We start from the raw sequence: 16,546 nt of genomic DNA on the forward strand, positions 1-16,546 counted from the left end.
CTGCAGGCTGACCAGGCTCGGGGAAGGACCTCCTGCAGTAAGGCTTTATTACCAGCCTGGAGTACTTCACAAAGAATCACAGAAATTCTAGGTTGGACGAGACCTCAAGATCATCGAGTCCAACCTCTGACCTAACACTAACAGTCCCCACTAAACCATATCCCTAAGCTCTACATCTAAACGTCTTTTAAAGACCTCCAGGGATGGTGACTCCACCACTTCCCTGGGCAGCCCGTTCCAGTGCCTAACAGCCCTTTCAGTAAAGAATTTCTTCCTAATATCCAACCTAAAACTCCCCTGGCACAACTTTAGCCCATTCCCCCTCGTCCTGTCACCAGGCACGTGGGAGAACAGACCAACCCCCACCTCGCTACAGCCTCCTTTAAGGTACCTGTAGAGAGCAATAAGGTCGCCCCTGAGCCTCCTTTTCTCCAGGCTGAAGAAGCCCAGCTCCCTCAGCCGCTCCTCATAGGACTTGTTCTCCAGGCCCCTCACCAGCTTCATCGCCCTTCTCTGGACTCGCTTGAGCACCTCGATGTCCTTCTTGTAGCGAGGGGCCCAAAATTGAATACAGTATTCGAGGTGCGGCCTCACCAGAGCCCAGTACAGGGGGACAATCACTTCCCTAGCCCTGCTGGTCACACTGCTTCTTACACAAGCCAGGATGCCGTTGGCCTTCTTGGTCACCTGAGCACACTGCTGGCTCATATTCAGCCGACTGTCCTCCAATACTCCCAGGTCCTTCTCTGCCTGGCAGCTCTCCAACCACTCATCTCCCAGCCTGTAGCTCTGCTTGGGGTTGTTGCGCCCCAGGTGCAGGACCCGGCACTTGGCCTTGTTGAACTTCATGCAGTTGACCTCAGCCCATCGGTGCAGCCTATCCAGATCCTCCTGCAGAGCCTTCCTACCCTCGAGCAGATCGACACAATATATAAACCCTCTTTTTATAAACCCTCTTTTTTCTCCTTATCTCAAGTCACAACTCTCTGTTGAGCCAGGCCGGTCTTCTTCCACGCCGGCTCGTCATTGGGCACGTGGGGACAGACCGTTCCTGCGCCATTAAGATTTCCCTCTTGAAGAGCGTCCAGCCTTCCTGGACCCCTCTGCCCTTCAGAACCGCCTCCCAAGGAACTCTGCCAACTAGTGTCCTGAGCAGCTCAAAGTCAGCCTTCTGGAAGTCCAATACAGCGGTTTTACTGGTCCCCTTCCTGGCCTCTGCAAGAACAGAGAACTCCACCATTTCGTGGTCACTGTGCCCAAGACAGCTTCCGACCACCACATCTCCCACTAGTCCTTCTCTGTTTGTGAAGAGAAGGTCTAGCGGGCTACCACCCCTAGTAGGTTCACTAACCAGCTGTGTTAGGAAGCTATCTTCCACACTCTCCAGAAACCTCCTAGACTGCTTTGTCTGGGCTGTGTTGTGCTTCCAGGATATGTCAGGGAAGTTGAAGTCCCCCACGAGAACAAGCACCGACGATTTTGCAACTTCTGTCGGCTGCCTGTAGAACTCCTCATCCTGGTTTGGCGGTCTATAACAGACCCCGACCAGGATGCTAGCCTTGTTGGCCTTCCCACCGATCCTAACCCAAAGGGACTCAACCTTGTCATTCCCAGCCTCGAGTTCCACAACATCGAAAGACTCTCTAATATAGAGAGCCACACCACCACCCCTTCCATGCTGCCTGTCCCTTCTGAAGAGCCTATAGCCAGGCATTGCAGCACTCCAGTCATGAGACTGGTCCCACCACATCTCTGTGATGGCAACCAAGTCGTAGCCTGCCTGCTGCACGACGGCTTCCAGCTCCTCCTGTTTGTTACCCATGCTGCGTGCATTGGTGTAGATGCACTTCAGCTGGGCCATTGCCTTATCCCCTGGCCTTGCCATTGTTCCCCCTGGCACAGCTCCAACAAGCCTTGAGTGAACGAATGGCTGCGTGGTGCTTAGCTGCTGGCTGGGGGAAACCACGGTGACAGCAATGTAGTCATGTAACCAAATTAAAGCCAAAACTTTCAGCCCGGTCCTTGACCTGAATAGGGAGTGAGGATCCAGATCCTGGCATTTATACGTGATAGTTTATATGCAGCCAAAGTAAATACTGCAGTCGGAGGTCATGGCGCTAGATTTTGAAAAGTCCGGCATAAAGAAGAGATCTCAGAAAAGCAAATTTAAGCAACATTAATGTCAAGTAAAGTCTTTCTGATTGCTATATTCCTTATCTGTCGTGACTAGACAGATGAAAATCCAGGATGGCAATTCTGCCTTTTAGGTCATTTTCTTTTTTTCTTTTATTTATTTCTTCTCTTTATGTTGATTTATCTTATTTTAACAGGCTCTGTACTAATTTTCCTCACAGAATAACTAGCAGAAATATGACCCTTACATGCCTTTTGTAGTTAATTAATTAGGTCAACTCTAACCACTGAGCCCCTTGTCAGGTTCTTTCTGTTAGCAATAAGGAGCAATTGAACCTTAAACATTGAAATGAGCTTGTTGAGCCTATTCCACAAGGTCTCATGACTCCACACATGTGAAGTGAAATCTGCCAGGTGGGGATCATTTGACCTTTGCTATATAGGAAGCATGAGGAGTCATGGGAAGCTTTGCTACTCCAGAGGAGTTTGAGGTTCGGGTTACTTAGGGTGCTTTTCTACTCTACTGTCCTGGAGAAATGGACTCAGTGTTCCAAGATAGACTGCTTTTTCTTCATGTTTTCTGCCATCTCTGAGAAATAGTTTTGGAGAATCTATGAGCTAGTAACAGCTGGGGGTGACTACTCAGAAGAGGAAAACCCTGGAGGTGCTACTTCCCTGTGAAGTTGTTTGTCAGTGAGTAAAATTCAGAAGCAGGCAGGTAAGTGCTTTGGGGTTAAAAATTTGATTTGGGTTGGGTTGGGGAGCTGGAGGACTTCTTTCACCTTGTCTGGTCTCCAGTCCCTTCAATTCCTTTCCATTGACAGAGGTGAGACTTACTGACCTGTAGTTCCCAGATCCTTTTTCCTGTGCTTCTTGAGGATCCAAATGGCACTGGCTTTCCTCCTGTCTTCAGGCACCTCACCTGTTCTCCAGGACCTTTCCAAGATGATAGGGAAAGTTCAGCAATCACATCTGACAGCTCCTTTAGCACACACGGATCTAGTAGATTTGTAGTAGACCCCTGCCACCGTGTCTCCCATACCAGCTCACCCCTTTTTTTTTTTTTTTACTCACAAGCTCTCCACCTGTCCATCACCCCCCCAGCTGCAGCTGGGTACACTCTAATTGCTCCCTCACATAAAGGGCAACCCCACCCCCTCACTTCCCCAGCCTGTCTCTCCTAAAGAGGACGTAGCCATCCATGATTGTGTTCCAGTCGTGTGAGCTGTCCCACCACATTTCAGTGATCACAACAAGATCGTGGCCCTGCGACCGAACACAGATCTTGAGCTCATCCTGTTTATTTCCCGTGCTCTGTGCACTGGTGCATAGGCACTGTAGGGAAGCAGCAGGTACATTTACCCCAGGGGGATGCAAGAAGAAGAGACTGGACGGGGGATTGGGAACGCTACCTTCTCTGAGGAGCCCTCAGACAATCCTATGGGAGAGCTCTGAAGTTCTTCCCTGTCTTCAACAGTGGCAGTAGTGTGAAATGTGTTCATCTGATTCGTGTCAATATGGAACAATGCTAGGGCCGCATGGTGTGACGAATGTGACCTTCTGTCCTACAGACCCTTGTATAACCACAAGTCTAAGAAAAACAGAGTGCTTAATGTATATAGTTCTTGTACCTTGCAAAGGAATGTTTTAGCAATTCCTGTCAATAGAGAGCTTGAAGAGAAATGTATTTGTAGGCTTTTCCTTGAAGTCTATGATATCTGGGGGGGGCGGGGGGGGGGGGGGGGGGGGGCGGAATAGCTGCTAACTATTATGACTGTTGCATGGGACACTGTGCAAGTCTCTGATATCTGGCCAGGAGACTAAGGAGATGGGGAAAGCTGAAGAATGACTAAAAGACAAAGCTTGCAGGGGATGCTGCACCAGTCTCTGACATACAGCCAAGTTGGACAAAGGAGAAGGACAAGAGGTCTGAGATAAGGAGGACTGTTCACAAAGGGACGGGTTATGTATATGTACAGGAACATTGGGAAACTTCATGTATATGTAACTCTTTACTAGATATAACCAAAGCAAGTTGCCACGTTAGGCATGTACAACTTTGGTGGGACTACCCCCACTGTGCTGCCCAGAACTGAGTAAATGTGCCTACTTTACAATCTTACTGATCATGGAGTCAGTTTTCTGTGAGTCATTTTGTCATCTTTCTGTGAGCCAGGCAGGAGACACTCTGCTCGGCTGCAGGATTGGCTGCGGAGCAGATGCCCCTAGGTACACCCTGAGTGTTTTGCTCGGAGGGGACTCCACTCAGCCGCTCACCGCAGGAGCAGACAAAGACCTCCTGAAGCTGCAGACAAATGGTATGTTTTCAGCTGCTGGAGGGATACTAACTGGAGTGTTAATAATTGTATGTCTTATTCTTAAATGTCCAGGTATTTTGTGTTGAAAGTATTTGTGTAAGTGGAAGGGTTTGAAACAAAGTGTTACAAGTCACTTCATGAAGAACACAGTCAGAGACAATACTTATTTGGGTTGGTTATTATTCTAAATTATGTTCTTGTGGTATGAATGAGATGCGCTAGAGGCCTCTTTGTGTGATTGCATGATTGTGCAGTGTGAGCGAAACACAGTATCGCCGCAAAATGAGTGCGGAGTTCCAATCCGCGGTTCCATGTGCTCAGTGAGGGGACTGGGCGGAGATGAAGTGCGTGACAGACCGAAAAGAAGTGCTGTTTTATTCAAGGTTTGATTGGTGGTGCCCAATATATGGGCCTGGCAGTGTATCTTGTGAGCCTATTTTTGCTCTTAAATGCTTTGAGTGTGACAAGAAGAAAAAGGAGGGAGCATTATCTAAGTAACTAACAGTTGAGAAGTGTTGGTGTATTTGCTGTGGTGTTTGGTCAGTTTCCCAAGTATTGGGGATTGGGAGGGGGCTGACTGATTATCAAAGCAGAACTGAAAGAGTAATTTCTTTGGTGGTTCGGGCTTGAGCCCTGGGAATTTGGTAAGAAGGGGGAGAGCGAATTTATTTAGGCCTCAATACCTTTTTAAACCCCCGTATTGACGGATACACAGGAGTGATTCTTTGTTTTGTATGGGTTTACTAACAAAGTGCGTGAGAAAAAATGGCATTCGGCTTGAAATTCGGTCCTGTTGAAACGTAAATTTTTGTGGAAAAGGTGGTAATGTTTGTCTAGAAGACAGAAGGCTGAGTGCTTCAGCTGTTTTCCTGAAGTTCCATGGATTTATGATTGGAACAGGGCTCATTAATAATCTGAAATAGTAAAGTTTGTATGTGGGAAGAAGTGTTTAATCCCAGAGAATTGGGACGCTGGGGAAGAAGATTAGAAAAAGATAGTAAAAACCTGAAGTAAAAAGGTTTGTGTGGAAATTGAAACAAAGGACAGTAACTAGTAAGGAATAGTAATAAATAAAAGGGAATGGGAAATCAAGGAAATGAGTAATATCAAAAACAAAGACGTTTTAAAGAAAGCCTCTGTGGGTGCATATTGGCACATTGGAAGGATATTGTTAGAACTGGGGGCACAGAAAGCAAGAGGACTTTCACCAAGTATTGCAATCATTGGTAGCCACTGTGTAAACTAAATGGCCACTCTATGGATCAATTGACTGTAACACTATCTTGCAATTAATGTTGTTTTTGAGGAGAGAAGGAAAATAGGATGAAATGTATTCTACTGACATGTTGTTCCAGCATTTTAGAGGGAAAAGGAGTGGAATTAAGTTGGCCCCTGACTGAGCCTTTGGTGTTGGCATGAGAAAAGTACAGGCTGAAGAAAGATAAAGGAAGGGTTAAAAGAGTTGTTGAAGGTGTTAAAGGTGTGACATGTAGTATTTAACAGAGCTGTTTGAAGCTGAATGAGCAGGGAAAGAGGATGTAGGAGTGTTAATAGTTCTGCCTCCACAGGAGGCTGTGATCTCAAAATCACCGGTGTGAGCCCTTTGGGGCAGAGGGACCATGATGGGTGCGAGAGAGTTGTCATGGACACAGAAAAGCAACGAACTCTTAAAACAACCTGAGTTTGAGTGAGCTCAGACTGCCAACGGGACCGCTCAGCGAACTGTTGACAATTGCATTCCCCTGGCCGACCCCACACTGAGACTATAGTCACCCCGGAAATAATGAACGGTAAATACCAAAATCTGGTTAAATTTGGAATTGAGAATCTGTTCCAACAAGATCCAAAAGAAACCCCTATGGGATTTTTGGACCGACTCTAAAATGCAATGGAAAACAAGGCAAACAAATGAAACTGGAGAAAATAGGGGCTAAGTTAGAACAAGGAAAATGGACGCTGCCAGACAGGGGAGAGATATGCCAAAAGCTTATATGAAGCAAATATTGGGACGTTTGCATGCACAAACACATTGGGGTACAAAGGCATTAAGTGATCATTTACTTAAACAATTTGGTTGCATTGGGATTTTTGAAATAGCAAAGCAAATTGTACAAAGTTGCTTAACTTGTCAGAAGATAAATAAGAAAGTGTTTCGACAAGCAGCCACGGGAGGGAGAAAAAACAGCTTATAGGCCTTTTGAGAAAGCACAAGTTGATTAACTGAATTGCCTAAGGTAGGGAGGATAAAATATCTATTGGTAATAGTGGATCATTTAACACAATGGGTAGAAGCTTATCCCGTAGCACGAGCTTCGGCACAAATGGTGGTAGAAATTCTATTAGAACACCTGATACCTAGATATGGGATAATCCAGTACATTGATTCTGATCAGGGCACACACTTTACTTCTAAAATAATAAAATTATGTCAATCATTAGGTATTCAGTGGGAATACCATACTCCGTGGCACCCACAAAGTTCAGGGAAAGTAGAAAGACCGAATCAAGCAATAAAACAACAATTGGCTAAATTAATGATTGAGAGATAAATGCCCTGGTCAAGATGCTTACCATTGGCACTTCTAAACATAAGGACTAAACCACACAGTGAGACTGGATTATCACCATATGAAACAATGTAGTTGAGGATCATAGCATCCAGAAATGTATAATTTATTGGAAGGAGATTACAAGAGCTAAGAGAAATTTGAATTGTTATAAATGAGGTCTCAACTCAATCTGAATATTTATAAAACAAATATTTCTAAGAGGTATAAAAGGCACATAAACAGCGCTGAGTGTGCGGGGAGTCTACATTCCACCAACACGCACATACAAACATCAAACATCCTAATTATACAGAACATTGCTTAACATACTAAACACAAGTATGCCTATAGATATGTAAAATCAGGAAAGGTAACAAACAATCCTTTAAGTTCCATGACTTAACAGTCTCCATTCCTTTTCTTGATTACATACAAGTCTCCATTTTCCATTCCTTTTCTTGATCACTTACAAGTCTCCATTTTCCATTCCTTTTGCTCGCTTTAAGTTGTCAAGCAACTCGATCTTCAGGCCTTATGCATCCCGTTCTTCCCAGATCGAAGAAAAGCATATCCATCTCCTTTTCAAGGCCAATGAGGCCTGGGTCCAAAGGCACGTCCAGATCAGCAGGGGGCATAACAGCAAAAGCCTTCGATGGCTGTAGCAGCAGAGGGGCCAATGGTGTAGCAGTCGGATCAGTAAAGGAGCCCACAGCTCCCTCACTATCTGGCAAGCCACACGTTTGTGATTGTGGCTCCACATGGCTCTTCAAGGCCTCGGGGATAGCTCACCAGGTGCCCAGCAATCCCACTGCAACCTTGCCAGTTTTAGTTGCAGAGTCCCTCACCTTGACCTCAGTTTGGTCCCATATTTCAGGCTCATAAATTGTCCGATTGTTAATAAGTAGAATAAGCTGTAAGGTTACCAGGACAGTCTTTGTTCCTAAGGACGTAATCAATGTGCCTGTTCCTGTCCTGGTCTCCATTGTCCCAGCCTGTTCCTCTTCACTTCTTTGTCCTGCTTCTTTATTGATGTAACTTCATCGTGCTGCCTTTTTCTTTTTTATCTTGAGGGCAGACTCCCCTCTTATACCCTTCTCTCCACAGCAGTTCTTTTCAAAACAACTTTTCATTGGTCAAACAAATTTGAATGTAACAACAACAGCAAACACCCAGAAACATCCATGCCTTAATGGCTGGAGAACAAGAGAACCACCAGGAGAACAAGAAAGCAGAGACTGCATGGAGTCTCCTGAATCACCCTTCTTTGTTCCCTCTAAACTCTTTTATATTCCTGATGGCCTCGTCGTTCAGAGTCTAATGTTATCTCAATCATGGGGTTTTCCAACCCCCATGGCCACATTCCTGAATTTCCCCCTTCTTTATTAATATCAACCATCTTCTCGACACGAATTACCAGTCCATATATAACAAAGACCTCCAGGGATGGTGACTCCACCACTTCCCTGGGCAGCCTGTTCCAAATGTCTAACAACCCTTTTGGTAAAGAAGTTCTTCCTAAGATCCAACCTAAAACTCCCCTGGCGCAACTTTAGCCCATTCCCCCTTCTCCTGTCACCAGGCACATGGGAGAGCAGACCAACCCCCACCTTGCTACAGCCTCCTTTAAGGTATCTGTAGAGAGTGATAAGGTCACCCCTGAGCCTTCTTTTCTCCAGGCTGAATAAGCCCAGCTCCCTCAGCTGCTCCTCGTAGGACTTGTTCTCCAGGCCCCTCACCAGCTTTGTCGCTGTTATATATAGATTCCTGGTCCCCAGTCCGTGGCTTGACTGATGGGAAGTAGTGAATGAATTCCCATTTTTGCTTTGCTGTCTGCACAGCTTTTGCTTTTCTTATTGAATTGTCTTCATCTCAGCCCATGAGGTGTTTTTTTTCATCGTATTTTTCTCCCCCCATATGACTACATACCTGAACATAAATGTGTACTCCTCTGAGCTAATTCACTTAGTAAAACTAGGCCAAAAAAAAAAAAGAATCATCCTTTCAGATAGTGAAAAAAAATATCTGAAACTTTAGGTTAGAGAATTGTTATCAATTCCTTGAACTTGTTATTATTATTGTTATTGCAATGCATAGAGCTCCCAGGGAGATAAGGGTGATAACCATGACAGATGTTGGCCAAATATCAGTGAAACAAACACAGTCCCAGCCCCAAGGAGAGCACTGGCCTTGGTGCAGGTCCCTAAGCAGTCAGGTGGCCCATGCCGTGCCATTAGGGACACCTGAGGGGAACTGTCAACATAAGTAATGGCAGCAGAGCCCCGAGTTCAGTGTGTACAAGACGTGGCAGATGGAGTACAAAAGCAAATAGGATGGCTGGCAGCAGGCATCTTGGTAATGAACCCTCATGCGAGATCCTCTCCCTCTTGCCGGGCTGTGCTCCAGATTGTATTTGCACTTTTTTTTTTCTTAAGTATCTGCAAATGTAAGCCTGCTAACCTCTTGGATAAGGTAAGTGTCTCTTTAACTTCTCAGTGTCTTCTGAGTTTCAAATAGAGATTTTTTTTATTATCTTAATTAGTGTCTGCCTGTTTTAATTAGGCATCACATTTAATCTTACGCTACTGACATCTGTGAATTTTGGTGCAGAGCAAAAGATGTTTTGTTTTTGGCATTAGCAGCAGAAGAAACATGAACTGCAAGAAACAAGATGACCATGTTTGCAATCCTAATTTTTCTTTTTTTTTTTTCCTCTCACTGTAGACATCAGAAATTCTCAGATATTTTATATGCTCATAGATCCTGGCCAAGACATTGTATGACCTTAGAAAATGTTTCATCCTTTTGCAGCAATGAGAAAAACATTTCTGATCTAAACACCAACAGGCAGAAAGCAATGGTCTGTTCCTCTTCTCTGAAGGTCTCAAGCCTTTACCTGTCCAATTTGACCTAATATCAAAAAATAAGCAAATATATAAATGTAGAAATAAATCACCCCTGATCATCTTGTTTGGGAACATATTGCAACTTCCGCAGGAGCTGGCCTGCATTCATGCCCCAGGGGGCTCAATAGAGCCTCCACAAGAGTTGTGTGGCTGATGCCAAAGCTCGTGGAACTTCCCTGCTGAATTTGCTGGCTGCCAGAGGGTGGTGAGGAGGTAACACTGCACCTAGGAAATAGGTTTTATTTATATATTAAACAATAGACACGCTCAGTGATAAAGCTGAAAAAACACAAAGTGAAAAAACAAACCAAAAAGCCTTCAGAACTACTTGGGGCTAAAAAAAGCGGGTAATATTGACAGAGGTGGGGGACAGATTTGTAGAGTACAATGGTGCACAAGCCAGGGCAGAGCTGCTGTGATTAGATTTTCACATGTGCTTGCATCTGTGTCCCTTCAAGGGATCCGAGCGGTTACAAAAAGCATTATGTTTTGCCGTTGCTTTTTAAGGCGTGCACTGTGGACAGTCAGAGACACAATAATTCATCTCTTGCCCTCCGCAAGGTCATGCTGGAGCTCTTATTCACCAGCCCAAATTTGACAGGACCGTCATTTGTCCTAGTGGGAAAGCGCGGTTCCCGTGCTTTTCCCTCAGTAAAGTGCCATCATTAAGACTGCAAGAGGTAGCATCCCATCTGGAGGCAATTTATCACTGCCTGAAATAAATCTTCCAGCTCTATCTACAGCTGCCATGCCGTGTAGCCCATGGAGAACAGGTCACTCATGAAATCTGATGGGTAGGTACAGGCAAGCCAGCAGAAGAAAAGCCCACTCTGGGCAGGTAAAGCTCTGTGCCTCCAGCACCATCCTGTAAAGTGATGTTTTCTTTTTCTAAGAAAGGGGTCCTGGGAGCCAGGCGTTGTCAGAGCCAGGCCGTGAGAGGTCAGGCAGGCCCACAGCCCCCTCCTCCTCTGCTGAGTCTGAAGGGGCTGCGCAGTGACTTGATGGCATGTCGTGACTGCTAAGGCAACATGTTAGGGCTGCAGTCCCAAAAGCCAGTATGAACAGAACAAAACCCTCAGCCACAAGTAAATGGCTGTTAGTTAAAAGAAACCTGAAGGGTTTCCTGAGTATATTTATGTGAGGGAACAAGTTGAAAACCTGATTCTTTTCTTTGTTGTTGTTCTTGCTATGGAGAGGTCTAATACGTCTGCAAGAAGCACGTTTCAAGTGAGCACAGGCGGTGAGCTCAGTCCTGTAGCACCTGGAAGCCTGGTGTGGGAGCAGGGTGAAAGCCCAGGCCTTGGGTGCCCCAGCTGCAGCCAAAACCCAGGCCCTGGGTGCCCCAGGTGCATCAGCCACTGCTGGCAGGGGGAGAGGAGCCCTGGCTGCACCACAGCCACTGCGAGGCCAGGAGGGCCCCAATACCTTGTGGCCTGATCTCGGCCCATGGATGCTGCCTGGGAAACAAAAATATGAGGTTATATCTCTGCATGAAAGCACAGAGCTGTGTCGTGACATTGCCAGCTTTGACAAACAGACTCTTTTTCACAAAAAGTGAGATTAGTCATGGTGGCTCTCTGCAGAAACCACTTACATGGGGATGCATGGGCCATAAATAGAAGCTTCAGAGTTTCCAAATGTAAAGGCTGGAAGTGTATTTTACATGCTTACTGATCCATTTTCCCATTCTTCCTCCTGATCTTGATAAATACTAGCAGAAATTGACTGTTTCCAGTAAGAAATAGCTCAATGGAAAAAAAAAAAAAAAGAACAAAGAGTTAAAAGGGGGGGGGGGGGGGGGAAAGGAAAGAAAATAGTCATATTTTGCTCAAAGGTGTCTGTGTAAACAGTGTGAAAACCAAAAAATTTTGAAACTGAAAATTCCACCATGTGTGCTGCCAGTGTCCCTATGGGGTCGTCATTATTTAGGGACAGGAGAACGAAGTGAGAACACAGGGGACTCGGGACAGTCAAAGGGGCAGGCAGCAGCAATCCCTGCCACGCCAAGCCTGTGGCTCCAGGACTCACACCCATAGCCCAGGGCTGGATCCATCCCACTGCATTTTAACTTGCAGTCTTGTGTTCACTTCTAGTGTTACGGGCCTGACCACCGCTGTCTTATTTAAGCTAAGACTTCTTAAGAGTAAGCACAGGCTCTGAAAATGGAGCAAGACACAATTGAATAAGGCTTCTTGGTTTACCCCCTGCTTTTTCCTGTATTAATTTACATAACCTTCCCTTGCAATCTCATGGGAATGAAGCATTCCAGGAATGGCCAGGCTGTACTGGGACATGATCCTGAGCCACAAAGGGTGAATCACTGCCCAGCCCCATGTACGTGTCCATCCGTGCACCATCCGCTGCAGACCTGTAGGTCTTCCCATGCAAGGTCTGGCTTGCATGGTGTGGTCAGAGAAGGGAAGATGGTGTTTCTGAATAAACAAGTCTAGTGCAAAGTTGCATCCTGCAGTAATTTATTGCCTTGGAAAGCAGGAATATGAGGAGGAGGAATATGGGGAGGAGTATGAGGAGAAGATAAAACAGATGAAATCTGTTTATTGCTGTGTTGTTAGAAGTTCAGAGTAACTGCACTAACTCCAGATATGTTAGCAGCACAAAGTAGCTATGGAAAAGAGTTTTAATATAGAGCAGCTCAAGGCAAATTCCAGCCTGATTTATTCCGTATAAGCCCAGAGCCGCTCCAGTGATCCTGGGACAGATAGCTTAAATCAAGAGTGCTGCCACTTATTTCAGGGGAAGCCCTCTCTGCCTGCAGGGACACAGCTGAGACCAGAAATCTTCCTCCTACGTCTGTCTCTAGGTTCCTTCCCAGCCCATGTGAATGACCAAATGAAGCCCTGGCCATAGGGGAGCACCTGCAGGACAGAAGGGGCAGAGGTGGTGGGGCAGCAGGGCTTGGGGCAGGTCCCAGAGGGTGCAGAGGTGCAGTGGTCCCTGGGGGATGCGGGGGTCTGTGGATGTCACCCACCAGGGAAACACTCAGTGAGGGGGGCCCATCAGAACCATCAGCTGCTGGCACCAACTGCAGAAAGGTCAGCGTTCAGGGCAGGTCAGTAGATCAAGCAGCACTTGAGGGCCTCCCCAACACTGTTGCACCATCATCTGTAGTCAGTACAAAGCCGAGCTGCCCCTTCCGCAGCCTCTCTGGACCGCTCATTCACATGTGTACAGGCACAGTGTGGTTGGGGAGGAAAGTCCCCAGAAATTTTGGTTCTGTTCCACCTGGAAACCCTGGCAGAGGAAAGCAGCTTCACCCATCAGCACACCTCTCAGAGAGCCCCCAAGATCTCCCCACCGCTCCTGCCTCTGGTTTTCCCACTTGCCCTTCTGGCTTTTGGGGTTTTGTCCTTGTTGGGGCTCAGCAACCACGACGACTGCTCAACGCGCACTGTGCGCAGTGCCACTTTCCCACAAGTGGTTCAGTTTTTTTTCAAGAGGAGGAGGAAGCAGGTTTGCCGTTTTCACAATGACTCTCAGCTGTCACGAAGCAGGGGAGCAAGAAGGCATTAGTTCATCCTAGAGGATTTTAGATGAGGGTCTGCAAATTCTAGGGCATTTCTGAGAGGTCTGAAGAAACAAAGGTCCGAGATTTTTAGAAACTGGTTTAGTTTTCAGGTTGTGCTGGCTGTTGCCAGCTGAAATATCCAGCCATGTGAGTCTCTGCAGATGGCAAAGTCACGTACCTGCAACCCTCTGAGGGATGTAGCACCTTGAGCGGCTTCTCAGATGAGTAAAAACATCATGTGTCATGGCTAGCCCATCCAAGCAAGGGTGACTAAACTCTGATTTTTCAGTTTTTTTGGTGCTGACCACTATTAGCTAACAGAAGAGTTTTGACTTCTCTGCTAGTTTCAAACAGAAAATCTTTTGGTGCTGGAGTTGTTCTGCACTCTCAGTGCCCTAGATCCCACTGCAATGTGCACACAAGTGAGATTTTTTTCAGATTTTGCCTTCCATTTTCTTGATTTTGGCCCTTCTTGGTCCATATGGTCCCGTCTTCCTGCAGGTCTCTTTGCGTGGATGCCTGGGATTAAGTTCATGCCTGGGATTAAGTTCACTTAGGGAATTTTATTAAATAAGTGACTCCCAGTGAGTGCACCTGAAATTATGAAATCTGCAGATGTTGCTGGCATTATCTATTGTGTGTATTTGAGTGGGAACGGGTTACACATGAGAGTAAAAAGGGCTGGAGTTTAATGGGCACCACGATATCTCCCATAAAGCAAGAAAAGATTTCTGTTAATCAGAGGAAAACTCCTGAAGAGACAAAGTGTGATGTAATCAGTAATCAATACTGGCACAGATGGGTTAAATTCCCAGCCCCTGGACCACAGGGTGAACTTAATTCAGCTCCTCCACACCTGCTGCAGTTAAAAGTTACATGTAATTTTTTTTTTCCCACCAAAGTATCAGCAATAATTGGGAATAAAGCTTTTCTGCACAACACAGCACTGTCTGGCTCAATAAAACAAATGAAGGTGAGCACTGTCTGCATGTAATTTGAAGGGCAAACACAAATTCCCATGGGTATTATTTTGTCCAGGCATTGCACTGCCAACTTGACCGTGCAGTGCCCACCCATGCTGGCTTCTTAAGGGGTTTCCAGAGAGGGCAGGGAGGTTTTACGGGGAACCACACAGGAGGCTGGGGAGGTGAAGATGCTCAGTCACTGTGAAGAAGCAGGAGGGCTGGGAAACATTGGTGCAGCAGTCCTGGGGGCCTGCTGGGAATTTCTCAGGGAGCTCTTCTTGCACTGAAGAGGACTCAGGCCAGAAGGAAGACATGTATGCTCCGTGCAGGAACACTTTCCGTGTCCCATCCCTGCTGCTGAGCCTGGGGAAAAGATAGAAAGGGCAGGCAAGCATCCTCCTGGAGCCCTGGAAGCCAGAAGGGGCTTGGTGTCCTGATATGACATTGGCCCAGGGGATTGCCCACAGCAGGCTGTCTCTGGCTCTCTTCCCTGCAAGAATGACTGTGGGTTCATGCCTTAGCTTCTCAAGAGGTCCTCAAGCATCTCAGCTCAGAGCCAAGTCTATCTTGTATTTGGACTGGGAGGAAAAACATCAGGTCTGGTATTTTAACTGGTGCCAAAATGTGTGCGTGCACGCACGCACATGTGTGTGCATGTATAACTTGAAACATATTGCTCATTTAATCCTTATTATACGTACTTCGTAGACGACATTGTGCCAACTCCAGAATAGCAGGAATAACAGCATCAGGAATGACGAGGTTTGTACAAGTTCAGCGAGAGGAACAATCTGTTCTTCCCAACAGCAATGTCTCCCTGGTGATCCACCATCCCGGGCACCAGAGCATCGCAGGGAAGGCTGTGACTCCCTCAGCAGCCCCCCACATCTGCTGTGTGCAGAGCATGCCTCCAGGCTTCCCTAGGTGTGTTCAGGAGTGTTTCCTGACCGGTCTCTTGGTACCACTCGCTGGTTGCACTCAAATAGGATGCCATGTCTCCCCGTGGGCAGCTGCTACGGCAGACAGCACTGGCACAGACCTGTGATTTAGCTGCAGGCTGCAAAACCAGTGATGAACAGACCATGCCCCACACAGGTATCATATTTTAAACTGGAGATGCTTTTCAAAAAGCCTGCAGCACCAGTGCACAGCCTCCCCATGCCGTGCTGTGCTCTGCCATGAAGCTGGTGAAGCTGCCCCAGCATGAACAGAGCTCGTCCCCTGCTCTTAGCCCCAGCCCCGGGCTATGGTCCTCGTGAGCAAAAGCAGGAGGACAATGCCCCAGAATATGTTTGGAAAGAAACCCTTCCCCAAAACACGCTTTGCTCTGTGTGCTTCACAGTGATGGCTGTAAGAGCAGCTCTGGCTGCATCACGTACTGACCTTTTGTCGAGCAGCTGACTTCAGAAATCTTTATGGTAATAATGAGTCAGTGTTTATCAAAGAAAAACTTCCTGCTCTGATAACAGTAACATGTACGTAATAAACAATTTTAATGTCTGCGTTCATTTCTCTGACTTCTGTTTTTGTGTTTTAAGGTGTTTTTTGAAATCAGGCAGCAAAAAAAGGCCATGGTAGTGCAAAAACAGGTGCAACGGCTATGCTCTGAAGCCAGCTCTGCAGGTACGAAGCAGGGTCACACTGCTACTGCCTTCACACACACAGAAAGGCTGCATAGTCCCGGGGGGTAACAGAGGGCCAAGGACACCAGTGTGCACCAGTATCATCCCTGTGTCCTCCCACAGACACAGGGACACCTCAGCCTGCCCGCTCCTGCCACACCTTCATGGCAGCACGTGAAGTGACACCACTTCTCCCCCTGCTGTGTGTTCTGCCCTGCTGGTACCACAGCCAGGAGCATCCCTTGGCTCCCCTGTGGGACCACGGGGCCTCTTCTCCACTTCTCCTGGGGCAGAAGTCCTGCAGACACGGAGAACAGGCCTTGTCTGCCTGTTGTGAAACGAGTGGGGTGAAACACCGCTAACAGCCTTCGGAGAGGTAAGTGAAAGCTGCTGAAGTGCTGATGGATTTGGGACAAAGTTTTGATAAAAAGCAGATGGCACTTTTAGTCATTCTTTTTTTTTTTTTTCCCACTCAGCAAGTGGGGCCAAACATTCAGAAAGTTGTCTGTAAACATATCACTCTGTTTTAC

The 16,546-nt window shown here is 46.7% G+C and overlaps 1 long non-coding RNA gene across 1 annotated transcript; it reads left to right on the forward strand.

The window, feature by feature from the left end:
• The first annotated feature begins 430 nt into the window (after positions 1-430).
• LOC140002186 (uncharacterized) lies at positions 431-11,693 on the forward strand. Its single transcript, XR_011808355.1, has 2 exons — positions 431-2,851; positions 4,310-11,693. It is a non-coding gene; the product is annotated as an uncharacterized lncRNA (long non-coding RNA).
• Positions 11,694-16,546: the final 4,853 nt, after the last annotated feature.

This window comes from Anas platyrhynchos, chromosome 3 (genome assembly GCF_047663525.1).
Source record: "Anas platyrhynchos isolate ZD024472 breed Pekin duck chromosome 3, IASCAAS_PekinDuck_T2T, whole genome shotgun sequence".
Classification (NCBI taxonomy): domain Eukaryota; kingdom Metazoa; phylum Chordata; class Aves; order Anseriformes; family Anatidae; genus Anas; species Anas platyrhynchos.